Source organism: Anolis carolinensis, chromosome 2, assembly GCF_035594765.1.
Source record: "Anolis carolinensis isolate JA03-04 chromosome 2, rAnoCar3.1.pri, whole genome shotgun sequence".
NCBI classification, from domain to species: Eukaryota; Metazoa; Chordata; class Lepidosauria; order Squamata; family Dactyloidae; genus Anolis; species Anolis carolinensis.
Genome location: NC_085842.1, coordinates 151,378,402 through 151,403,967, shown reverse-complemented (window position 1 = coordinate 151,403,967; position 25,566 = coordinate 151,378,402). Strand labels below are relative to the sequence as shown.

The window sequence follows — 25,566 nt, the reverse complement described above, 5'->3', positions numbered from 1 at the left end:
CAGTAGTCATACATAGACAAAGTAAACAGTAGCCACTTCTAGAATCCCTTATGAAGCAGGTATGAACATTAAAGCAGAGAGAGAAGATGACGGCACATTAGCCGGCCCTAACCTACTCTCAATATAGTGTATTTTTAAGAACATCAATATTTGGTATAAGAAAGATGGAAATACAAGAAAGAAAAAAGCCATCACTGGGTTCATTTTGAGCCTTTGAGCTCCTCAAAAGTAAACAAGGAAGCTGTGGGGGGGGGGGGGGGATCTTGCATTGGAACTTCCTCCTGCGCCTCAGATAATATGGATGCTTGGATTAGCGGAGCTTGGTTAAACGGGGTTCTACTGTATAAATATGTGAGGGGAAGTCATAGGGGGGAGGGAGAAAGCTTGTTTTCTACTGCCCTGGAGTCTAGGATGTGGAACAACGGCTTGAAACTACAGGAAAAAGAGATTCAACCTGAACATTAAGAAGAACTTCCTAACTGTGAGAGCTGTTCAGCAGTGGAACTCTCTGCCCCGAGTGTAGCGGAAGCTCCTTCTTTCAAGGCTTTTAAACAGAGGCTGGATGACTATCTGTCGGGGGTGCTTTGAATGCGATTTCCTGCTTCTTGGCAGGTGGTTGGACTGGATGGCCCATGAGGTTTCTTCCAATTCTAGGATTCTGTGATTCTATGATTTCATCAGATGCTGCCATGAAGTGGGCCAAATTCTTCCTGCATATGCCACAAGGATGCACATACCCAAAAACAGTTTGGGTAATTTTCAGTTGGAAAATTCCCAACTCACTCCATTTATATGGGTGGCAGGAATCCACTTGTAAAAGAGAAATAAAACAAAACCATTATTTTTGTACCTACAATGGAGTGCTGAATGTTCCGTCACATTTGAAATGTTCAGGAAGACACAAAAATTGAATTTTGGGTGGTGGAATGACTCTCTTGAGTAGTTTTTGAACACGTCCCATAATACTCTAGAACAGCATTTCTCAAACTCTGCTCCTCAAGGTGTTTTGGACTTTAGCTCCCAGAGATCTCAGCTAGCTTGCCAGCTGTTAGGAATTGTGGGACATAAAGTCCAAAACAACAGGAGGAGCACAGTTTGAGAAATCTGCTCTAGAATGTAGCTTTTTCTGGCATCTGGACTAACCTTTCTGCACCTCTCTTTCCTGCTATCTTTATATCTGTTGACCCAAGTCAAAGGTGTGCAGTCACACTCTGATAATGGGATGCTGGCTATTGGAAGGTGTCCTGCGTAAGAACTTGTCAGTCTTTTTCCCTTCATGATTCAGTTTTGTTCCTTCCCTGCTCCTTGTTGACCTGCCATCAGTTCAAAGTCAGACAATTGAAATTCATTCAGTTGGAACTTGAGCACTGAAGCCACGTGGAAGAATGAGAAGCACATTTTGTGAAGAAAGCAATTTACTTTGCCTACACTTCTGTCACTGTTTTTTTCCCTCCCCGCTTTGTATTGTTATGTTGCTACTGCAAATCTAGGTAAAAAGGAGAATGTTTCTTCCCTCTTAAGCTTTAATTTTTTTCCTCTTGTTAAATTCTTCCTTTAAAACATAACCCAACCATTTTATTACAGCTATTCAGTGTGCCGTAGCACGAAATGCTCAGAAGTCATTATTCAAACCTCTAAAAATCATGAAATGAAATAAAACATCATGTAATTAGAGCATAAAAATAATGTATTTTGAAGTAATAATTTTACTTTTTAAAATACTGTACTATGAGGTGTTTTTTAATTGCTCTTATGGAGTTTTCAAGTATTTGCTTTAAACTCATGAGAATTAGAAACTTATATATTAAATTAAACTAGAATTTCTAAGATGCTTTTATGAGATTAGCTTTTTTTCCCCCAGGCTTCCAAAAATTGAAATTTAGACCTGCTATATTGTGAGAATTGACCATCTATTTTCTGTATTAGAAGATATGCTGCCGAGAGCCCACTCCTATGCAGGCCTATTTAGCATAATAGGATGTATCCATAAATTAGGCTACAATCTTGTAGCGGCTTACTCTGGAATAAGCCCCCATTATGCCAATGCTTGCTTTGCATGGAGGCTTTCAATATCTCCTTATGTAGTGTCTCTTTGCCCGTTGTGCATAAGGACAGCTGGGTCTTCCAAGCACAGCTCTTTCCCCAAGCCACAGGTTGCCTTAGGAGTGTGGCAGAGACTATCCAGCTGTCCTTCAACACCCAGGGAAAAAAGAGGCAAATTTCACCAGGAGGCGATTTATATATATTGTCTCCCAAGTGGGAAAGGACAAGTGGATGCATTCCAACATTTCACAGATGAAATCCAGGACACATGTAGCCAAGCAACTTCAGAATGTGGTCCAGGTGGAAAATGTTATTAATGAAGAAGAATACACAAGCTGGAGGGACAAGAGCAGGAGGTGGAACTGGGAGGAGCGTGAGGAGAGGTAAAGAAATGTTAGTGTGGAATGTGTGACCTTATAAATTGCTTTCATTGTCTTTGTTCTATTTGGCTTTCTGGTATTTACAGAACCCACCATGGGTTTGGCTTCTGCAGAAATAAGGCTTCTATGTTATAATCTCCTCGTCTCTGGTCTCAATTGGGAAACAAGGTCAGGAATATATTTAAAGGAAGGCCTGCTTTAACATCAGTGTCGCAGCATCCCTAATGACTGAACCTAGCTACTGAAAACCTATTTGCTCCCTGATTACAAAACTTTTACCAGCAACCAGTCTGTTTCCAGTCATACTGATTATCTCAAATTTCCAGATGACTTTCATTTCATTATGAGGCTAGTGAATCAGCCAACAGGACCTCCTCTGTAGCAGCCCCGTTCCCCATATAACTCCTTCTCAAGGGTGAGGCTGACTCCATCTCTACTGAGTTCCTGGTAGGCAGCTAAGACTATGCTGTTTTCCATGGCTCTCTAAACTAGGAGTGGCTGCTTTTACTATTTTCACTGTGTGTGACTTTAAGAAACCACTTTGACCTGTTTTTTAAAATGTTTTGAGTTGTGCATTTAATGTTTTAAATGCTTGTATGTATTGTACATTCCTTCAGGAGCTCTGACTGGGTGATACATAAAGTTAAAGACTTTAAATAAGACGTCCCGCCTTTTACTTCTAAACTGTATGGTTTAGGCCTATTTGAAAGACCATATTCTGTCATAAGATCCTGCTTGAGTTCTGCAATTCTAAGGCATTGCCTTCATTTCTGTCCCACCACAACCAGAGGGATGTTTGTAGGAAAACAAGAAGAAGGCCTTTTTGGTGGCTGTTCCCAGACTTTGGAACTTCTCATCAGGAGAAGTTTGAAAAAACACTATCTGTCTTGTCCTTATGCTGAGAACACAAATATATATTTTATTCAGACAGGCTTTGGGTACCTAAGCTTATTTGCTGCTAAGGCAGGTTTTTATCTAGTGGATGTTTTTCTTTCTTTCCCATTGATGTGTTTGTATTTTGTTGTGTGTTCCCTTTAGCATTATCATTAGTTGAAAACCTAATGTGTTTATAAATATGTGTGTATAGGAATCCAAAGATGCAACTGCTAAATAAGTAAGGATAGTGCTGCCTTGATACATTCCTTGGCATACCTAGTTAGAAATAACTTCTACTGAAATCAAAGGTACTTACTTTTAAGTAATCATAGAATCAGGCTGCAAGTATACGGAATACTTTGGGTATGTTTGTGGACTTTTCAGAGAGGATGTGCAACGGTCAAGCTTACATGTGGAGGAATGAAAGATCCAATGGTCTTGTTCACACCATCAGCAACTGGAACTGGTCCCAGGAAACTTGACCAGATTAAGCGCTGAAAAGTTCGAAAATTGGAGTCAAATTTGGTAGTGTAGTTTTCTTTTTACAGCAGTAAACAAAGGTTCCATTTCAAGCTTGCTGCCAATAGGCTTTTCATCACTCAGGATTATATCACACAAGGCTGGCAAATCAGAAATTCATCAGGAAAATAGCATCTTTGACCAGTACCTATTATATGATGCTGTGTCTGTCCTAGAGATGGGAAGGCCTGGAAAAAATTCAGAAAAATTGGATTTTTTCCCTGATTTTCTCCCAATTTTTCCAGCCTCCCCCCAATTTTTCCAATATTTGTTTTCTCCCCCAGATCTTCCCATCTCTAGTCTGTCTTGCTGCTGCTGCTTACATTCCAACTGTTAGTGTAGCACACCTTTTCATTGATGAGTAAAATCCGTCAATTGCTCTCAATGCTGCCATCTTCCCATTTCTGACCTCAAGTGCAGTAGATCCCTTCACTGCAGATCTGATACGCCACCAGTGACTTGGCATCGGGGGATTCTCCTCCTCTCCCTCTCCTCTCACTAATCCCAAGCAGGCTGATTTCCACTTCTTTTCTTATTTCTTTTTTTTCTTTTTAAAATCACATTTCTGTAATTGTGAAATAGTGGGCAGGCACACACACTGCCAAACTGCGCCATTGTGCTAATGCAGAGAAGTGTAAAATGAATGTTTTAAACAAATATGTTTTATTGCTTATGCTAACGTGGTTGCTGTGGGACAACTGGCTGGTGTGATAAAGTCCTCTTAATCATCATGCTTGGTGGCATGTAGAGGATTAAACAATGGAGGAATAAGTAGGTAGTCCTTGTTTTGTTTTCTCCAACTTCACTGCTGTATGGCATGTGCAATTTTTCCAACCCGCCAAACTATATTCAATCTGATTCCCCTTTGCAGATGTGAAGGAATTCTGTTTTAGGTTTATATATTTGGGAAGGAAAGAAATTGACTTTATAAAAACTATATTCTTGCTTCTCTCCATACACATACACTCTTGCCTTGCATTATGTGCGGAAGTGCAAACTTGAGAGGTTTTTGTCAGCAACCTTTCCCAGTATAGACAGCAAATCATATCCCAGTACAGAACAATTTGCCCTCTAGAATAGTGGTTAGACTCACCTGTGTCTTTGTCTCAGCCTGGAAAAGAGATGAGTGCTGTGTTTTTCTTTCAGGAGTGTTCCCTTATGGTGAGGAGGCTATCACTACTGTCGATAAAATTCACAGAAGCCACCGACAATTGCATCTAACAGCCAAGAATGAATGAGTGAGTGATTAATTATCCTCTAAGTGCATGTGAGTGACTTTTAAATGGCCAGAATATGGGTTAAAACCCACCATTTAACAGCAATTGATGGAGCTTTTCAGTCACTGGAGCCATTTGTTGTGTAAAAAAATCTAATGATTGAACACCTGCCCCTTACCTTGCTACCACTAATCTGCTGTAAAGCAGCCATTAAAAGAAATCATTAAGCATATGCACAGAATAGTCAAAATAGAAAAACGGTTCAGGTTTTGTTTTAGTTGTTCAAAACCTCATATCACAGTACATTGTGAAATGAACAACATTTCAATGACAGCTCATGTTTCCAGTTTTTTTTCAGGGCAAAAATGTTTGCAGAGAATGCATTTTTCTACATTCCACCGAGTTGGGATTCACATTGAAGGGAAGAAGTACAGCTCTGTGAAACCCTTTCCATGAAGAGGAATAAGTAGTACATTTGGAAGCCTTAGGTTGAGAAACTCCTTTTTAAAAAGAAAAATATAATAATCATTTGGAAAGAAGGATTGCATGACAGAAGCACAGTTATGGGATATAAAGAAGTTCAATAAAGCAGGGGTTTCCATCATTAAGCATTTACAAAGTCCCAAGTCTCAAGGAAGAAGGGTTTCTGCCAACCATACAGTCCCTTAGATCAACTGCTTTGCTGCCTTCCTATTACTGGGCAGAAGAGATTAGAACTTCTTTTAACTGCCCCTGTGGGATTTTGAGCACTGAAATCTGAAAACATACCATAATTTTTCAAAGCTTGGTCAAAGGATTGGAAAATCCATAACCTTCCATATATTGCTGAACTCCAGTTCCCATCTGCCTGGCCAAGGAGCATAGGAGTGTAGCTAACAGTGGAGGTGTGTGTTGTGTGTTTATGGGAGGGGGGCAAAATTAATCAATTACTTCCCCTCAAATAACAGTTCTGTCCTCCCCCATGATGAAATGTTCATTCAGTCTCCAAATGTCTAACTTTGTTCTGAATTTTAAAAGCCTCAGTTGAACAATTAGAATACAGTTTGGGTACACAAAGAAAAGTGGCAGCCATAGTTACCAGGGAAATATGAATACAGCAGATGTAAAAGTTGTAGGGGTGAATGATTTTCAATTTTCACTTTACAATGCTAGAAATTTGGGGACAGCAGGAAAAATATAATTCAGGGGGCAATGACCTTTGATATAACCGTTTGACTTTTGCTGGCTGAGAGAGTGCAGAAATAAATAATTGTTAATATTCTTTGTATTAATATTCCTAGTATGTATACACATGCACCTTTCTATTCCTTACATACACATACACATACACTTCTATTCCATAAACACTGTTGTAGTAGAGCCTGTGAGTACATATTTACAGCACCTACAGATGGGGAGTTGTTTGAGAGATTCTCTGGGGATGATAATGTTGCAGACAGTAGTATGGGTGTCAGAAGGGGAAAAGGGGTTACTCGGGAGCAGGAATCTGATGATGAGCAGCAGAGAAAGAGGATCCGGGACATACTTACAGCACCTACAGATGAAGAGTTGTTTGAGGGATTCTCTGGGGATGATGGGTCAATGAGTGAAGGAGAAGAAGGAGACGCCATGGATTGGACTAAGATAAGAGAAGTGCAAGCTATTTGTGAGGCATCAACAACTAGTGGTACCTTTATGGGGTTCTCTGGGAGTGAAGACTGGCAATCAGGGGATCCAACTGATTCTTGGGGGGATCTAAGTCTTGACAGGAGATGGAGGAATTGGAGGGAGAGTCAAAGGAATTCATGTGAAGAGCTGGGAGCAGCTGTGGGAGATGGTGATGGGGGCGGCGGTCAGTTCATCCTCTGATGATGGTTTGTAGATAAAAGTGGGTTCAGGGGTGAGGGGTCTGATGATATCGACATAACTAGCACTTTTGGCCCAGTTTCCTCTGGATCTAATCCAAGATTTTATCATTATGTTTTTGTATGTGATTTTTATGACTTGTTTTTATTGTTGTTTGATCTGTTTTATTGCTTTGTTTCTTGTAGTCTTGCTGCTGCCTGTTTCATGTTCAGTGTTGGACTCGGATCTGCAGTTTGGACCTGAACCGGTTTGGCTGGAGACGCTTCTTCTGCAGACACTGGAGCAACGCTGCTTTGAATTCCTCCTGCTTCAACCTTGGACTTCAGCTGACAACGCTTCTCTTCTTGCAACTCCCTCTGTTAACCATTTGTGTACTGTGCCTTTTGTTTTGCCTTAGAGCACTTTGTTTGACTTGTTGTTTTTTGCATCCAGTTGATCTGGATTACATTTCTGTTTACCTTTTGGACCAGGTTTGGTTTGGGTTTTTGAGTTTTGACCAGTGGAACTGCATTTAAGTATCCCTGCGTCCTTTTCCTTTTGTTTAAATAAACTCTGTTTTGAAGACACTTTTAAGTCTGGCCCTTTAAGGTGTCTGTGATTCCAACACACACACATACACCTTTCCAGACACTGTTTTCATCCTCTAATCTTTTCCTTCCCTTGTCACAAGGATTGGAAATGAAGGTCGAGCCAAGCTCTGAAATCTCATAGCCCTTAGATTTGTGGATGCCGGGGATACATGCATCTGGATCCAAGCTGCTGTGAGTAAATTTTGACACTCTGCATATTTTGGTCCTATGCAGTATGACCACTAATAAAGGATCATGGGAGTCCTCTTTGGATGCAACCTTTTCTCCAGAGAAAGGGAAAGGCATGGCTACCAGGGACATCGGATGTGAAGGGCTTGCAAATTGCAATGCTAGATATTTGGGGAGTGAGGGAGAAATTTTATTGGGAAGGAAGAATTGTTACTTGCTAGTCACACTCTTGCCAGAATAGAAAACTTAGGTATAACCGTTTGACTTTCGATGGCTAAGACAAGCAGATCCCTGGAGCTGTTTTAAATGGCATAAGTAAGAAGTAAGAATGAAACCCTCATTTGTAGAAGTGTGGCAAAAGAAAAACCTTATTTGAGGGAAATGAATAGCATAGCTCATGTAACTTTAAAATCAAATATAAAATTTATCAAATATCCTTGCCCAGGGAAGGGAAGAAGTTTCATTTTGGCAGGTCCTAAGAATTCATCTGTGGAACTTGTTGAGCCCTCAAGATTGTGGGGGAACCAAGCCTTTTTGGAGTTATGAAGGACTGTACCCTATATCATCTGAAAAACTGGCTATTTAAATGTGCGTTTAATTAAATTGGCATAAATCAACGACTGTCCCTTACCTTCACCTAGACCCAGTTACTGAACTTCTTCTGGAAGTTTGTACACAGACAACATTTGCCTTGCCCCCAGTGGAATATGTTCACTGTGCTTGACTATTAGCTATTGCTTATGTTTTAATGTATTATATGTTTTATAATTTTATGCTTATATGTTTTAAATGTATTTATGTGATTGTATTTTATTGTGTATTGCTGGGCTTGGTCCCCATGTGAGCCGCCCCAAGTCCCTTTGGGAAGATGGGGCAGGATATAAGAATAAAGTAGTAGTAGTAATAGTAGTAGTTGTTGTTGTTGTTGTTGTTGTATCATTGCTGGATGAATATGTTTTTGGATAAGATGTACAGGTTGAGTATCTCTTATCTAGAATTCTAAAATAGTCCAAAATAATCCATCTGAATGGCTAACATAGCGACAACTTTTCTTTCTGATGGTTCAATGTACACAAATTTTGCTTTCTGCACAAAATTGTTATAAATAATATTGAGAATAAAATTACCTTCAGGCAACATGTGTTATGTGTATATGAAAAAAAATGAATTTCATGTTGAGTCTTGACATTCAAGGTATCTCATTATGTACACTCATTATGTTCCAAAAATCCAAAACACTTTTGGTCACAAGCATTTTGGATACAGGATACCTGTAATTGTTTCTCAGATGGAAGGATAAAGATCTTCTTTTATCTCCTTCTATTTCACTTACTTCATAATGTTTCCATATCTACTGGATACTATCTGATTGTCATGAGTGTATTTGTGAGTTATACTGTACGAACAGTATAACTAAGTTGCACAAATTTTGTTGCATAGACTTTAGAAGAAATAGATACTTTTCAAATGCTGTTTGCATTTTTAAATAAACTAGCAATGTTGTTTGAAATTGTTGCATGTGTGAGCACTCTATTTTACAAAGCAAAAAAGCCTTTACTTTTGCACAGAGACATTTTGCTGAAATCTTTATGAGGGAAAAAAGCATGTCTCACTGTCACCCTTGACAGGATGCCTTGAGGAAACAGGCTGCCTCCTCAAAAACATGTAATTTAGCAAGAAATCCTCATATTTGTACTTAGCTGACATTTTTTGAATACAATAGGGTGATGTCTTTTTTAAAAACTTTATTTTAGGAATTATTTTCTTTCAGCCCCAAAAGGACAACTTTTGAAACTTTATTTTATCTAGATTGTAAGTAACGTCATTTAAAATATAAACAAATCAATTTTCCTGGCCTTTCATTACAACCTTCTTTTCTGTACCCTGCAAGCCAACTTCTCTCTCCTCAAAGCATTAACTGAATGAGGTTTCTGTTGGCGAAAAGAAAATACATATAAAAATATGCAAAACAGGACCATTAACAATATGTTATGATGCAGACAAAAAGTAAATTGGAATGAAACTCTCCTACCTATTTTTCCATCAATGCAATCCCATAGAGAACAGTTCTGTTCCACATACATGATTCTGTAAGAAATACTAGACAATGTGTTAATTTCATGATTGTATGTAATGTCCGGGGGAGAGATGGTACCTTTTCATTAACAGGTAAATCTCGTCAATGGATCTTGATATCACTGTCTTCCCATTACTGACTGACACTACTTTGTGGTAGGTCCCTTCCAATGCAGTTCCAACATGCCAGCAGCCAAGCAGACACAATTCTTGTCTCCGTCCCTTTTCCTCACTGTTCCCAAGGAGACTATTTTAGTCTCCCACCTATTTCTTTTTGAAACTTTCACTACCAAAATCAATATTTTCATTAAGATTGGATAACCTTACAGAGATTGGGAATGAAGATTAACTCAGGCAAGGGTAGCCTCCAATGCCCATGACTATTGAAGAGGCATCATGTGCATTGTCCAAAACATCTAAGGGGCAACCCCTGGACTAAAGGGTTAAGCCATCTTTTTCTACCTTTGTGATGGATTGTTGTTGTTTTGCTATCAAAGGTGCTTCAGCTTGTAAGATTCCTATGAACAAGAGGCTTCCACGAATCCAGCTCATCAACATGTGATGGATTACTTTTTTCATAATTCACAGTGGAAGCCATAGTCCACTTATTCTGAAAAAGACGCCAGAGTGATGAAAGCTGTCTCAAGTAAAAAACATATATGATTATATGTTTTCGGTTTGCACTATGGATCTCAGATAGTAAGTAAATGTTTGTTCCAGAATTAGATACCCTTATCACATTGCACTGTTATAATGCCATATTCTGCTTTATCTTCCACATCTACATCCTATGGAATCCTGGCATTTGCAGTTCAGGCAAGAGCATTTAGGACACTTCCAGATAACAGGCAGTTGCAGGCTAAACCAGGGTTAAATAACCCATTTTCACCTACATTTCTGTCTATACAGCCCACCCCAAACCCTGGATTTTCTTTCCCGGGTGACCAGCAATCACCCACCCCCAAACCCCAAATTTAGGCCATAAAACTTACCTAAATCTGCTGCCAGACATGAAGCCTGTTTTTTAGTTCTTCCGATGTGCCAAAATGATGTGTTAGGAGAAGGGAGGAAAGAAATCCTCCCCCCCCCCCCCCAAATTATGGTGTGCCACAAGAACTGAGAAGCAATCTCCGTGCCTGGTAGCAGCTTTGGGTAAGTTTTAGGACCTAAATTTGGGGTTTGTGGGGAAAGGAGGGGTGCCCTCTTGGTTTTTCAGGATCCTAGAGCCCAAAAAATTGAGATGGTTGTGTGGATTGGGCTCAGGAATCAAGTGATGTGGTTCCCGGGCCCAATCCGCACAGGGTCCACACCAACTAAGACCCAGAACTTACATAAGATCTGGATCTTACCAGCTGTTTTATTACTGCAGAACAAAGCAGGAAAACCCTGCTTTGTTCTGAAGTAATAAAACACCTGGTAAGAAGTTTTATTATTACAAAACCTGATTTGTTCTGAATTAATTCATTTTTACTGGGGGTGTCATTTGGAAGCTCCCGGTAAAAACCTAGACAGGTCCTGAGATATGGGCCTGTCTGGATGGGCCTTTAGATTTCTAAACTGCAAACTCCAGAATTCAACAAGATGTTGCCATGGCAGATAAAGTGGAATATAGCTCTGTAACAGAATTGTGCGATAAGAGCTCATCTTGCATTCAGTGCCAACAAAACTCAGAGGTGATATTCCTTAGGGAAAGGCCGTGATCAATATTAACCGTGATGCCTTGCATTTGAGCCCACAGTAATATTAATACAAATGCATGATCAGACTTGAGAACAGCAGAAAGCAACTCAGGCTTTTCCTCTCTCATTTCATTCTCTTGTATTACTAAACAGAGCATGGAAAGAGCTTTTACCAAAGCTGGAGGGAGCTATGAGTGAAGGGATTTAGCCTGGGTTGGTTGGGAAGCAGTGGATTCATGCTTTGCGACTTGCATGCAAGAGGATTTTCTGGCTTCTCAGTTCTGCTGCTCATATGGAATAAAAGTTTTAACATCTCAGCCCAGCTGGAAATCAAATCCTCAGAGAGCCAGTCTATGCACAGCTAGTCCCATTAGCTTTTCAAAGCAGAAACAAACAGGCCATGTATGAAGGGGAGTTATGTGAAGGTGGTTAATATTTCATTGAGTAGAAGTATTTGATGCTGTGCTGGTCATTCAGGCAGAAGCGGCCTGCTAGATGCCCAGCTCCCTCAGGGAGAAGAAGGGTCCGTCTTCTGGCAGGCGCGACACTTGACTCTCCCAGGATCATCCCCGGATTAAGTGAGGATTTGAAAATGAATTACATCTCAAATACAGGAAATTGTGGGCTGATGACCAAGGTCATAGTGTTGCGCAACTGGATTTGGGAAAGGGTTCCTGTAAATTTAATCATGCTCATTGCCTCCCAATGGAGATTGGACTGTATTTTGCAGAACAAACCCTAGCACTACTCCTATTGCTGGATTAAATCTGAATCCCCTCCCACACCTTCTCCAGGTGAAACAGGAGTCATGTTGAGAGGGAATAGCAGCTTCTAAAAGTTGGAAATTGGAAAGTGGGGAAGATGGCTAATTTTATTCCACTTGACAACACTTTACAGTGCTCCCTCTTCCTCCCAAGGATTAAAATTACAGGAATCTTATCCAGTCTAGTAACTCTGATCAAAGAGGAGTCAGTGTTAGCTTGAGATTGCAGTCAGTGACGGGTATGATGGCCGGAAAGAAAGCCTAATGGGGATGAGGGGAAACCAAAGATGAGATAAAATCTAGAATCATAGTGATGGAAGGGGCCTCATAAGCCTTCAAGTCTAATCTCAATCTCTTGATTATCTTCAAAAAGAGGCTGTAAAAATACCTGCTAGAGCATCTCTAGCAGGTAGTTTTACAGCCTCTTTTTGAAGATAATCAAAAGAAGATAGAGAATTGTGGAACTCTGAGAATTCAGGGTCTTGTGAGACTAGACTTAAATTTTCTTAGAGGTTTGGATCTGCAAAAGAAGGGTTAAGAAAAAAGCCTATTAAACATAAAATTACATTATGATTTTACAAATTAAGCACCAAAACATCATGCTTTACAAGAAATTGACAGAAAAAGCAGTTCAATACATAGTAATGTTATGTAGTAATTACCGTATTTACGAATTTAGCACCAAAACATTGCAACATTTACTACCACAACAATGACTACTAAAAGGCAGACTGCCTTGGATAATACAAAACCTTGGATAAGTGAAGCTTGGATAAGTGAGACTGTACTGTACTGACCTCACCAGGCAATCTGTCTGTCACAGCCTATTGTCTGTGAAAACAAAGATGCCATTAGGTGGAGATTATTGTTAAGAGTAGTTCAGTTCTCTCCAAGTATTTTCTTTTTTCCTTTTAAGGCTTTTTCTTTTTTACTACTAACTGCTTTGAGTGAGGTGCTTTAATAGTAGGGCTCTTAAGATGAATTACTGAAAATATTGTTCCAAGTATGGTGCTAATGTTATTGATATTGGCTATTGTTAACTGATATACAAGCGAGTCATATATTATTGTTTTTACCAACTATAGTGACCCTTAAGGTGATGATTCAAAACAAAATTAGGAAAGAACACATGCCTTGAGAAGTCAAGGCAAATTAGAACGCAAAGCTTCACATGCCAATATGTGATCATTTGGGTTTTTTATTTTAAAAGGACCAACAAGAGATTGGAAGGCCTGGAAAAAAACCCTAAAAATTGGGAAGAAACAGGTTTTTTCCATTTTTTCCAAAGTCATTTTTATGGAAAAATTGAAAAGTGTGCAGAATATGTCCTTTACCAATAATAAATAACATATTTATGGCATGGTATTCAAACTATATGACATGAAGGTCTTTTTTTCCATTTTTTCAGGAAAAATGGCTTTGCAAAAAATGAAAAAAAAATGAAAACAATTACTACACAGATGGTACCTAACCCCCCCCCCCCCCCCCCGCCAAAAAAAAGTTGGGGCTGATGTATAAAAACACTAATAACAAATGCTGGAGGTGTAAACAGGCTCCTATTTCCGCATGTGGTGGAATTGCAAAAAAATAGGAAAATATTGGAAAATGGTTCAAGAGGAGTGTATTAAAATCTTCAAAATTAATTTTGAATTGAAACCAGAGCTTCTCCTGTTAGGGCTATATGACTCTACCTATAAGATCGACCTGAATACTGATAAACTATTTACTTTTTGTATTACGGCAGCAAGAATGGTCCTAGCAAGACTATGGAAGTCTGAAAACATACCCACGAAGGAACTATGGATAGACAAAATTTTGGAAATAAGGGAAATGGACAAATTAACTTTTATGATTAAAAGAATCAATGGCAGAGCAATGAAAGAAACAGATTGGACTATTTTTGAGGACTATTTAATGAAAGACTACAAATGCTGAACTAAATAAGAAGAAGAAGAAGAAAGAAAAGAAGATGATGAGAATAGAAGTCAACCCTTACCTTCCCTATCCCCCCCTACCCCCCTTGGTTACCCCTCTTTCTTTCCCATGCCTTTCCCATCCCCCCCATGTCCTCCCCCCTCTTCCCAACAGACCTTGAGGGAGGAAGACTGTCTTTCCTACACACCACCACCTCCCTTCCCACCCACCATATTCCCCCCTTTGCTTTCTTCCACTTTTCTTTTTCCCCTGATCCCCATGCCTCAATATGTGTTTCTTTCTTTTTATTTGTATATTTCACACAATAATAAAAAATATTCAAAAAAAAAGGAAAAAAGGGAAAAAAAACCTGTTTGCCCCCAATTTTTCCAGTTTTTTTCCAGGCCTTACCATCTCTAGACCCAAAGCATTGCAGAAACAAATAAAGTTGGTCTTCAGGGGCACAGACATTTCTGGAATTGCGTAATATACTGCCCACAAAAAAATGGACCTTTAAGCAAGTTGTTGACTTTACCAATGCTAAGGCTGGCATAGATTCTCAGCTTGGAGAATTTGGATCCTAAAGATCTGGAACCTGTCTTATGTGCTCCCTTTTCCTGCCAGTCCCATGGGTCCCCCAATAGCAGGGCTTGTCATGTGCTAAAAGCTGTAGCATCATTTTTGCTTCCTATAGCTCTTCAGTGGGCCACTCTGGTATGTGTGATGATGATCAGAAATTATGGTTGGTTCCTTCACATTGAGGCCGAGGATTTTGGGTTTTGTTTATTTATTTTGCCCCTAATAGGAGAGGAGACTGAAACAACAAGAAGGCCTTCAAAGATTATGATATGAAATTTCTTAACATCTCAAAAGTAACCCCCCGCCTTTCATAGGAAAGTAAGGATCACAAAGAAATGGGCTTGCCTTTGAATAAATGTGCCAGAAATCTACTGCGTGACTTATTAGTGTAAATCTGAGCTTTACCCCATGAGTCTCCAAATGCTTATCAGTTCTTTCACTGCTTCCCATGGATTTCTCCCAGCACATCTCCCAGAAAAATGTATATGAGCCACTAGAAGAAAGCTTTTCTTACTTCCTTGCTCAAGCTGTCTTTTGGGGATGACAATGAGAAGTTAAATAAGAAAAAAAAATGCTTCTGTGCCAATGCTCTGCTCAGCCCTGGCTGCAAATTGTATTGTAGATTAATTGATTGCATTAGCCCAAGGCCATAGCACTTGAAAATCAAACAAATATGTCCATGTTACAGATTAATAACATAATTATAACAACATGTACGGTGTCAGAAGATATCAAGAAACCTTCATTTCCTTTTAATAATTGTGTGTCTGATTCAAGTGCAATAGAAGAAGCAATTGTTATAGAAATGTTTTGCATCCTCTTTGAGGAGGAAAAAAATTACCTTGAATAGAATGAACTGGAAGTCTACACTTGGATGGTAAAATCAGGTCTGCATTTATGATACACGGATCAGTTTAATTGGGGGTGGGTTTAACTGCTTGCGCACTTACCAGCATACGTTGGTTTCATTCATTGCAGGCTTTTCATAACAGCTGTCAAACACATTAGATGGAATTGATTGAGCTCTCAACATTACAGAAGCTTTCTGTTGCTGAAATGCACTAAGCTGATTATTTTCAGCATTTTACACAACAGCAATTAGTTGGGGTGAGAATTTGGCGGAAAATACAAACATCTGACTCCAAGACTGCCCTATTTGACATTAATTCCATTACTTTTTGTCTATGTGTTAAAAAATATGTTCTTTTCTGGAGTAACACCAGTCTTGGCTATCTCCCCATTGTGCCATCTCTGTACCCATTTCTCACTGCAAATTGCAACTGTCAGTTATTCATAGCCCTCTCTCTCCCTGGAGTCAGTGGCCCCAAATGCATCTTGCCTCATAGCTGATCTCTGCCCACTGTTTATCTGCCACTTTGGGAGGAAGTTAGAAATGCATTTGATATAATTTGATAGTGAAATGCAGGCCTCTCTTGACAGCTTATAAATAGCTTCTTGGAGTCCCATTCTGAAATTTGGATTTAAAAACAACCACCATATGATCCTCCCAGAAATCTATCAGACACCTCCCTGGAACACAATCAAAAGTGGCTTGCCTCTCCATTTTCCCACTGCCCTCCCCGATTCCATTATGTCCTGCAGCATGCTTACCATTCCTTAATATCCCGTGGGAAGAGAGTCCATTAAGACAAAGACGTATATCAATCTCTCCCTTCCAACTTAATTAAGTTTTTATAAACGCGCAGGTCCATATGGAAAAAAAAGCGCAACCCAGCACCAAATTACCAAGGCAAATAGAATCCAAATGAAGTTATTTTCCCTACCTTGTCTGGGTCCAGTTTTAATTAGGCAGCTGTTGGGACTAAGTGTTGCCTGAATGTAATTGTGTCATTGCCATTCATTAGAGGTTTGATGAGAGTTATTGTTTGCTTGCTTCCCAATGTTTTCATTTCTTCTGTTTTCCAACAATGACCTGGCCAACTTTGCCTTTCAGGTAATTACAATTTAGTAGCATACATTATTTATCTAATAGAGCTGTGCCTCAGCTGTCTCTGTCCTGGCTTCAGCCGGGAAATCTGTTTTGTCACCTTTGCTGATAATTGCAGATCCTAAATCATGGAGAGGAAGGACAAAAAGAAAAATGTTCTAACATAGTAATGTCCAACATGTTCAGTTTAAGAACTGGTTTTGAATGCAAAATATCACACAGTTGAACATGGACAAGGATTGTCTAGTAATTAATAAATCAAACATTCCTTTCTTTTATCATATGTAATAGAGTTGAGAGGGAGCATTTCAAGATGTTTGCATACTTCAGGGAACTTTGGCTGACTACATTCATTTACAGTGATGTAGAGCTCCATACAAAAAATGGGGCAATCAGAAAAATTGGGGCTTGTATTTTGCATTATTTTTATATTTTTCATGCAATGTTCACCTTAGTTTCCTTCACTTCATTTGGTTGCCAGTCTTGAGGTAGGAGCTCACTCAGCTTGTTGGTTAATTCAGTCATTTCGAAATGTTTTAACCCCAAATTCAGCTAATCAAAATCTATTTTGTCTTTCTTATAAAGTAAGTGGATTACAAAAATTTGACCCCACAATCCAGAGAAACACAGACATATACTTTGCACACGTGGCCATATTACCCCCTCCCCCCTTCCCTGAGCTACTTTGTCCAGGCATTCATTGATAAAACACATACAAAACCGCTCCTAAAACTCCACTAAAAATAGTGGACCACAATTTCTTATGAGCTTTAAAACTGAAGTGGTAGCACTGGTTCATATTGTTTCTGCTATGTTCTATCTGGAAGAGGTCTCTGGTAAGGATTGTTGTGTGCTTTTATGTTGTTTCTGATTTATGGAAGTCCAAGGCAAAAAGCTCAGAGGGTTTTCTTGGCAAGATTGGTTCAGAGGGAGTTTGTTTTTCCCTTCTTCTGAGGCTGAGAGAACATTTTTAAGGTAATTCAATGAGTTTCCATGGCAGAAGAGAAATTCAACCCCTGATCTCAGAAGTTGTGATCCAGCACTCATGCCACTACACCACACTGATGAGGATAGGAAACCTTCAATTGCTGTGTAGAATTGGAAATTATAGCAGGTCAACCAACCAACTAAAAAGCAACATTTGTTGACATTTCCACTTATAATCAACCATTAAAGTGATGAGGAGATCAAAGATTTGGGGGTCTCTCTGGAAAGGGAGACCCACGCCAGACCCCAAAAGAGGGTTGCACAACACCTGGAAAGCTTGCGAGAAGGGATAGCTAACACTCCAGAAGACAGGAGCAGAATTCAAAACGATCTTGACAGACTAGAGAGATGGGCTGAAACTAACAAAATGAAGTTCAACAGGGACAAATGCAAGATACTTCATTTTGGCAGAAAAAATGGAAATCAAAGATACAGAATGGGGGACGCCTGGCTTGACAGCAGTGTGTGCGAAAAAGACCTTGGAGTCCTCGTGGACAACAAGTTAAACATGAGCCAACAATGTGATGCAGCAGCTAAAAAAGCCAACGGGATTCTGGCCTACATCAATAGGGGTATAGCGTCTAGATCCAGGGAAGTCATGCTCCCCCTCTATTCTGCCTTGGTCAGACCACACCTGGAATACTGCGTCCAATTCTGGGCACCACAGTTGAAGGGAGATGTTGACAAGCTGGAAAGCGTCCAGAGGAGGGCGACTAAAATGATTAAGGGTCTGGAGAACAAGCCCTATGAGGAGCGGCTTAAAGAGCTTGGCATGTTTAGCCTGCAGAAGAGAAGGCTGAGAGGAGACATGATAGCCATGTACAAATACGTGAAGGGAAGTCATAGGGAGGAGGGAGCAAGCTTGTTTTCTGCTGCCCTGCAGACTAGGACACGGAACAATGGCTTCAAACTACAGGAAAGGAGATTCCACCTGAACATCAGGAAGAACTTCCTCACTGTGAGGGCTGTTCGACAGTGGAACTCTCTCCCCCAGACTGTGGTGGAGGCTCCTTCCTTGGAGGCTTTTAAGCAGAGGCTGGATGGCCATCTGTCAAGGGTGCTTTGAATGCGATTTCCTGCTTCTTGGCAGGGGGTTGGACTGGATGGCCCATGAGGTCTCTTCCAACTCTACTCTTCTATGATTCTATGATTCTATGAAGCAAAATAAAGATTTCCCTATTTCCAATAAAAGGCTCACCAAGTTTGAAGCAGAGGTCACCAAGTTTATTCTGGTCCAGCTGGAGCAGGATAACGGAAGGAATAAGTTGCAAGAAGAACTGGCATGCCATTACACAGAAAAATACACATTTTATACTTTTGCATTTTGAATTTCCCGCTCCCGCCTACCTGGCTGGCTTCTCACTGATTGGTTAGGGGAGTCACTGATGTCAGGAGGCAGGAGGGGTGGTCTGGGGGGCTCGCGCGCCTTAGCCAATGGGAGCACGAGCCCTGCCTGTGATGTCTCTCCCTCTCTGGCCAATGGAGGAGATGGAGGTGCAGCAACAGGAGAAACAAAGGATATCATATGCTGATGACAGGATTAATGAGTGGCCTTATGTTAGGTTCATTGTCAAGCGATCTGGCAAGAGCCCCAGGGCCCTGCAAGCCAGACCTGTCTATTGATACACTGATTGAAATAACAAGTCCCTTGGATGGGAGTCTGACACATGAATGTCAGTTCCATTGTCAAAAGAGCAGCAGTATTGAAAATCTTTTTTTTAAAAAAAATCAGTGTTTAAAGATTTTTATTAAAGCAAGAATTTTATAATCCAAATCAGAAATCTTGATGGGATTAAAAATGATTCAGAGTCTGAGGAAGGAAAAGCTGCAAGCCCTATATTGGAACCAGGAACATCTTATATAAAGAAGGTGGTGAAGATACTGCATCATATACGTATTGCATATTAAAGCAGTACCAACATTATAGAACAGAGCCTGCAATTAATCCAAGCATGCTGATTTACAGCTTGCTATAAATTAGAACAGCCAAGACCATTTCCTCACTGCAAAACAGTGCTTCGCATTGTGTTATTCCTCATTGAATCTCTATATTTGACCCTGGTCTGGCTTGGTTTCTCCTTTACTTCCTTTTCAGAATCTCTGCTATACCCTCTAGAGCACTTGCCACTCTGAAACAGGAGAATTCCATGGATTTTGATCCTTATACAGTTAAGAAAATAGAAATGGGCATGTAATTTCCATTTTCTGAGAACTGGAATCACTTCCCAGACTATCTGAGAGTAAAAACAATTATCTTTTTTCCATGTACAAAACGTAATGAAGTGGCAGTTGCATCTTCAGCATTGGTGACTGGATAATATCCTTCACTAAAACTGAAGGCAGTGGGGTCAGGACAATTTGTGTTGCACAGACCTCATGGCTTTGAAATCTAACTGCCTTCTTTCAGAATTTGCTATTTGAAGACAAAAGCCTTCTATTACTTAGCAGTAACATTGACCCTGATCACTGCTTGTATGCACATATTTTCCCTCTCTTGGCCCACTCTTTAATCCACAGGCTGCCAGAGCAACACTACACAGAAAACGAAGTCTGTATTACTGAAGGCTTTGTTTTTTCTGCCTCATTGTAAACAGCCTGTGCTTCATTGATTTCAGAGCCAAGAAGATGCCCTGTTTCTCAGATTAAAGATAGAAAAGCTAATTATCCTATAGTCTGTTGCCAATATCACAAAGGCCAGGCAAAGTATCCTGCTTCATCTGGCTTTGCTACCAAAGAGGGGCATAGGGGTGAATCCATCACCCCATGTGCTGCTCCCCTTGCAGTGATGCTTCCCCCATCACACGTGGGAGTTGTCACCAGAGCAGCGAGGATCTGTGTTGCCTCTATTAGAGCCAGCACAACACAGGCAGGCTCCCATGTTGGGAGGGAAGCATGGTACAATGCTTCCACTCCATTTGTGGAGGGGGTCTCTGCTGGAAGACCAGTGATGTGTTCAATGGGCAGAATGCCCATCCATCACTGGACTGGTGGGGAAGCATCCTAGGACACTTCCCAAACCCCATCTGATGAGGTGACAAGAATACAATACTGACTTTCATAGCCCTAGTATATGAAATGACAAACTATATACTACCCAATGGCTTTGCATTCACATATGTATTGTCACATATGTGCCTTAATGTAAGGGAATGGAAATTTTCAAGTACCACAGGTGCTTGGCAAGATTCATTCAAATTGCCTCTGCCTTCCTCTGAAGGGAGCCTGTCCAAGATCTCCCAGTCAATTTCCACAAGGGAGCAGAGAGTTGAACTCTGAGCTACCAATATCTTAGTCCAACACTCAAACCACTAAATTGCAAAGATTATCCTAGAGTACATTACAAGTATATAATCTTGAAAAGCAAGTACAGCAAAACCAGTTTTCTCATAGAGAGGGCCCTATTAGCCACAATAACAACAGCAACAACTTTCAAAGTTGAGTCTGGGAGCATTTCCAGAGAGCAAGCATACTTCTTCTCTCAGGGGAGCAAAACCCCAGGCAGAACAGTTTCCCTTTCCACACCTCTATTGAGTTAAGCTTTCCCTGTTAACATCAGCACTTTCATTTTCTCTGGTATGGAATAGTAATAACAAAAGTAATGGCAAATGTGATTAAGGCTGATATCCTAAACTCCTGATTATTGAGGAGTAAGCCCCATTGAGCACAGCTAGATTTCTCTTTTAACTGTGCATAGGATTACACTGGATTTCTATACTTAAAAGAACAAGAATCTACAAAAATTGTATAATATCCAGGGCCATCTTATCCAAACCTTTGCATTGATCCATTTTCCATTCCACATACTTTTAGTCAGTGTGCTGTGTTAGGTGGCTGTTGTCCTATTTTAAAGAGAACAGTACTCTGTTTGATGGCATATTCTATTTTATGAGTTGGGATGGTGCTGGTTCTCCTTATGGTGTTGGACGGTAACTCCCATCACCCCTCTACATTGGCTAGATTAGCTAGGGCTAGTGGAACTTGCAATCCAAACACCATCAAGACTCCAATTTAAAGACTCAGAACCATCAGAAAGCAAAGCAGAGTCTTTGAAATTGCCCATCACCAGTTTTCACATGCTGAGCAGAGTGAACATGTGCAAAGCTCTCCTGTTTAAAGTTCCCTGCTGTGATATGATGCAGTATGCTTTCATTTACATAACAATTATTATTTTGAAATTCTATCTTTGCATATGCATACCGGGTGCAATGTTTATCCTCCTAACCAGTTTCTTTCATTTGCGGTGCTGTATCTTTTTGACTACCCTACGATCCATTTTTTATTAGTCTGAGTTTCCATGCCTTTCACAGCAGCTTGCTCAGAAGATATTGCCATGTGATTTCACATACTTTTAATCCCATCTTTCTATATGAAATTTAAAATAGCTAAAAAACAAAATGGCCAGTCAATGAGATCATAAAAAACCACAAAAATAAATTTTAAATGAGATTCTAAATAACATAAGGTAAGAGCATCATAACTTGAAACAACAAATAAATATTGTCAACCTTATAGTACATAAACATCAGTAATGAGGCAGTGAATTGCTGTTAACATCAAAAGCCTTCCAGGGGCATTTAACATCTGCCAGGGAGCTAATAGGAAGGAGGAAAGAGACTACTTGGGAGAAAGAATTATACAGTAGAGAGATGGTAAACCTATGAGTCTTGGTGATGCTGGATTCTAATACAGGCAATTGGACCCAACCTGGCCAGCAGTGCTGGTTCATGGGCAGAGAAGTTCATTAACATCTAGACATCTACAGATTCACCAGCCAAATTCTAGAGCAAAAGTAGGCAACCATGGAAAACAGTGGACCATTACCCTTTGCACACACACCCTGTTTGGCCATGCTTTCATGTTCCTACATCCCTGGAATGGCATTGCATCACTTCTGGGTGCCATTTTGTCTAACTAGTGGTGTAGGAGAAGAGTTCTGGGGAAGTGAAACATCACATTTGTGGATGACTTGGGGGTGCATTTGGCTGGGTTTTGGATGAAAATTGCCCCTAAATTGACATTTCTTTTTTAAAAGTGTGTGTAAGAGGGGAGGTTTCCGGGGTCATACATTGGGGTCCCAAGTGCCTGATATGTCTGATATGGCCTTCATGGTTGTAGCCTCCTCTTCCTCAGAGGGCAGGGGAAATATGATGTGGGCCCTGTAATTATGATCTATATGCCGGACCATGTTTATATTGGAGTAGATGATTCTTAAGTTCAATTGGGTTGTTGACCATTTAAAGCCATAAAGGTCAATTGCAATCTGATTTTTATCCATCAATAAAAACAATGAAGACATGGAAATAATTGAAGCAGGATACTCCATAACAGTATCAAGAATTGTGTGACCCTACCAATGTTGTTGGATAAACACTTCCAAAACCCTTGTAAGTATGGGCTACTAGCAGATTGACATCAGAGGACTACACGATCCCTTCTATTCTCTAAGTGATACATTCCAGTAAGGGCCTGCAGTTCTTCAGTAATTGAAACCAAGTAAAGTCTGAAGCATCCTCTAAAGGCAGCCCCCACATGTTACATTAATATCGCCTGAAGGATATTTTCAAGGTATGGGTGAACTGTGGGTAGACCCAGAAAAGACACAGTCGGCTTAGCTGGAACAAACAAAAAAAGTCAACTGGCTGTTTTCATTGGAAAAGGCTACCATCTTGGCTACCATCATTGCCGAGGCATCCAGGAAAAAATATCTAGGTCTAGGAACAAAGTGATGCTGCCGGCATGATTCCTAAGACTGCATTGCAAACCCATCCAGAACAGCTCATCTTCCAGGTAGCCAACAGTACTTGTCTACATTTCAGTTAATTTACCTATGTGTCTAATCATAGACACTGATTTCAACCTATATTCTAGGGAGAGGGGAAATTATCTTGAAGCTAGGATGGGGAGATGTATCTTAGAACTTAGAATATCATCATAAACCTCAGATATTTCCACCCCAACTATGAAGTTTTCTAAATCTGATAATATAAAAAATGACCTATAGCAAAATGCTCCTTCATCTGCTCTGCACAGGTTCAGTGGAAACAGCTCTTCATAAAGAGAACCATGTTGTTATCTATCAGCCATAGAAGCATTAAAAGGAAATGCAACATCAATAGATTAGAAGAATCAACAGAAGTTCACACCCAGACTTCTATAAGTTTAGATATTAAAAACTTTGGACTTGGATCAAAGGTGGACAATCGTTCTGGGGGTGGGAGGAGTTTTTTCATCCTCGCAAGGTGCATGGCACATTCCCGCTCATCCCCTTTCACTTGTGCTTGTCTCTTTTTTTTGGTCTAGAAAACTGCTGAAAAGAAGCTTTTGAGGTAACTGGGAGCTCTGAAGGGGCAGAAAAGGCATGCTGTTTCATGATGATATATTTGCTGATGGTTTTCAGGCAAAGGATCATCTGAAAAATGTGCTTGATTTTTTTTAAAAGGGGGGTTAATAGAAATTTTGAGGAACTGCTAAGGGGCATTTGAAATGAAAGGTGGAATCCAGGACATCTTGCAATGCACAAACTATACCTACCTCAGCTCTGGGCTAAAAGGTTCCAATTTTACCCAGATTCAGGTTTTTTTTAAAATTCTCTGTTTCTTTTTATGCCAAACAAAGATTTTGGTAAAGTTTTAATGGGATTCCATGTCATCACCACAGAGTTTGTTTCCCTCCCAGAGAGCCCCCCCCCCCACCCCAATCTGGTTCTTTTCCCACAGAAATATTTATTCTCAGAAATATAATCTTTGACACAATGAATTCTTTTTTCTGCACCAAATTTTGCTCAGAATAAGTCCAGAATTGCAAAGGGTCTTCAGAAACTGTTCTGTTATGGAAGACTTCTTTGCAATGGGAAGAAAATAGCTAACAGTACCAGTTGCCTCTTTGGCAGATGAAATTAGTAAAGCATCACATCCCTACCATGAACATCCAAGTATGGGTCAGAAAGGTCAGACCTAATAAAATGTAAGTCATTCACCAGGTGAGCTATTAACGCAGGACAAGACTCTCCAACTGTTGGGATTTGACATAGTGATGGGAAATGTTATTCCATCCCTGACTAAATCTGACATTTAGAACCTAAACAAGAAGACAAAGCACCTCAAGACTTGCTTCTATTTCAGCACCAGTCCATGCTAGCTAATGCAACCTGGTCCACCAACCCATTGTACCTAACACACCTTGACAGATTTCCAGTTACAGTTGACAGGTTAAAAAAATATATGAAATGTCTGAAATCTTCAATTCATGGTGAAGTTTTGTGCTGGTAGTAATGTAAACTGATGAAAAATTGGATCACATCATCACACCATCTTAATATCATGATCAATCTTCATATACATTTTACAGCAATTTAGTGGCCTGCTTCAAAGTCTACCCACGCATTTTTTTTTTAAAAAAAAGAACAATTTTACTGTTGTTGAGTGGGACACAGAAGAGACTGAAACAAAGAAATGCTTTTTCCTCTAGTACATCAAATCCATACAGATGTAGGAATCATCATATTTTCTACACCGATGCTCACAGTACAAACACATTCTCAAATCTTCATCACAATATACTGAGAAAAATAGTACTTAAGGAGACTTGTGGCGAGGGATGAAATGAGAATATTGGACTGTGTCGCTACATACCATGAAGTTAGGATTAACGCTGTGACTAGCAGTGGAGACTGGAGAGAAGCTCAAGAAGTTGTGCAAAGAGATAGAAAAACAGGCATGAATTTATTTTTGCTAACTTGGCAAGGATGGGAAAAGTCCCTCCCCTCCCAACAAAGTTGCAACAAAAGCTTGGAAAACATCTTCCAGAAAGCATCTTCCAGGCTACTCAATGCTAATCAAGCTTGCTAATTGCAACATTCACACTTGTTCAAACATTACGTGATGCCGTGCCAACTCCGTGGGTGAAGGAGAGCAGAGCTGGCACATGCTGCCAGCAGGGCAACACGGGAGAGCTCCCATGTTGCTATACAATCTATGGGGGAG

At 40.1% G+C, this 25,566-nt stretch overlaps 2 long non-coding RNA genes across 3 annotated transcripts in view; one reads left to right on the top strand and one right to left on the bottom strand.

Annotated features, from left to right (window-relative positions):
• Window positions 1-1,863: 1,863 nt before the first annotated feature.
• On the bottom strand, window positions 1,864-17,649 carry LOC134296293 (uncharacterized). The gene is made up of 3 exons (XR_010002984.1): window positions 16,434-17,649; window positions 4,912-5,035; window positions 1,864-3,793 (listed from the first exon to the last, which is right to left on the bottom strand). It is a non-coding gene; the product is annotated as an uncharacterized LOC134296293 (long non-coding RNA).
• The window catches only part of LOC103277783 (uncharacterized), a 61,477-nt gene continuing 42,370 nt past the window's right edge, over window positions 6,460-25,566 (top strand). For both annotated transcript variants that reach the window (XR_010002983.1, XR_505665.3), the window contains exon 1: window positions 6,460-7,641. This is a non-coding gene — a long non-coding RNA (uncharacterized LOC103277783). The remainder of the gene's footprint in view (window positions 7,642-25,566) is intronic.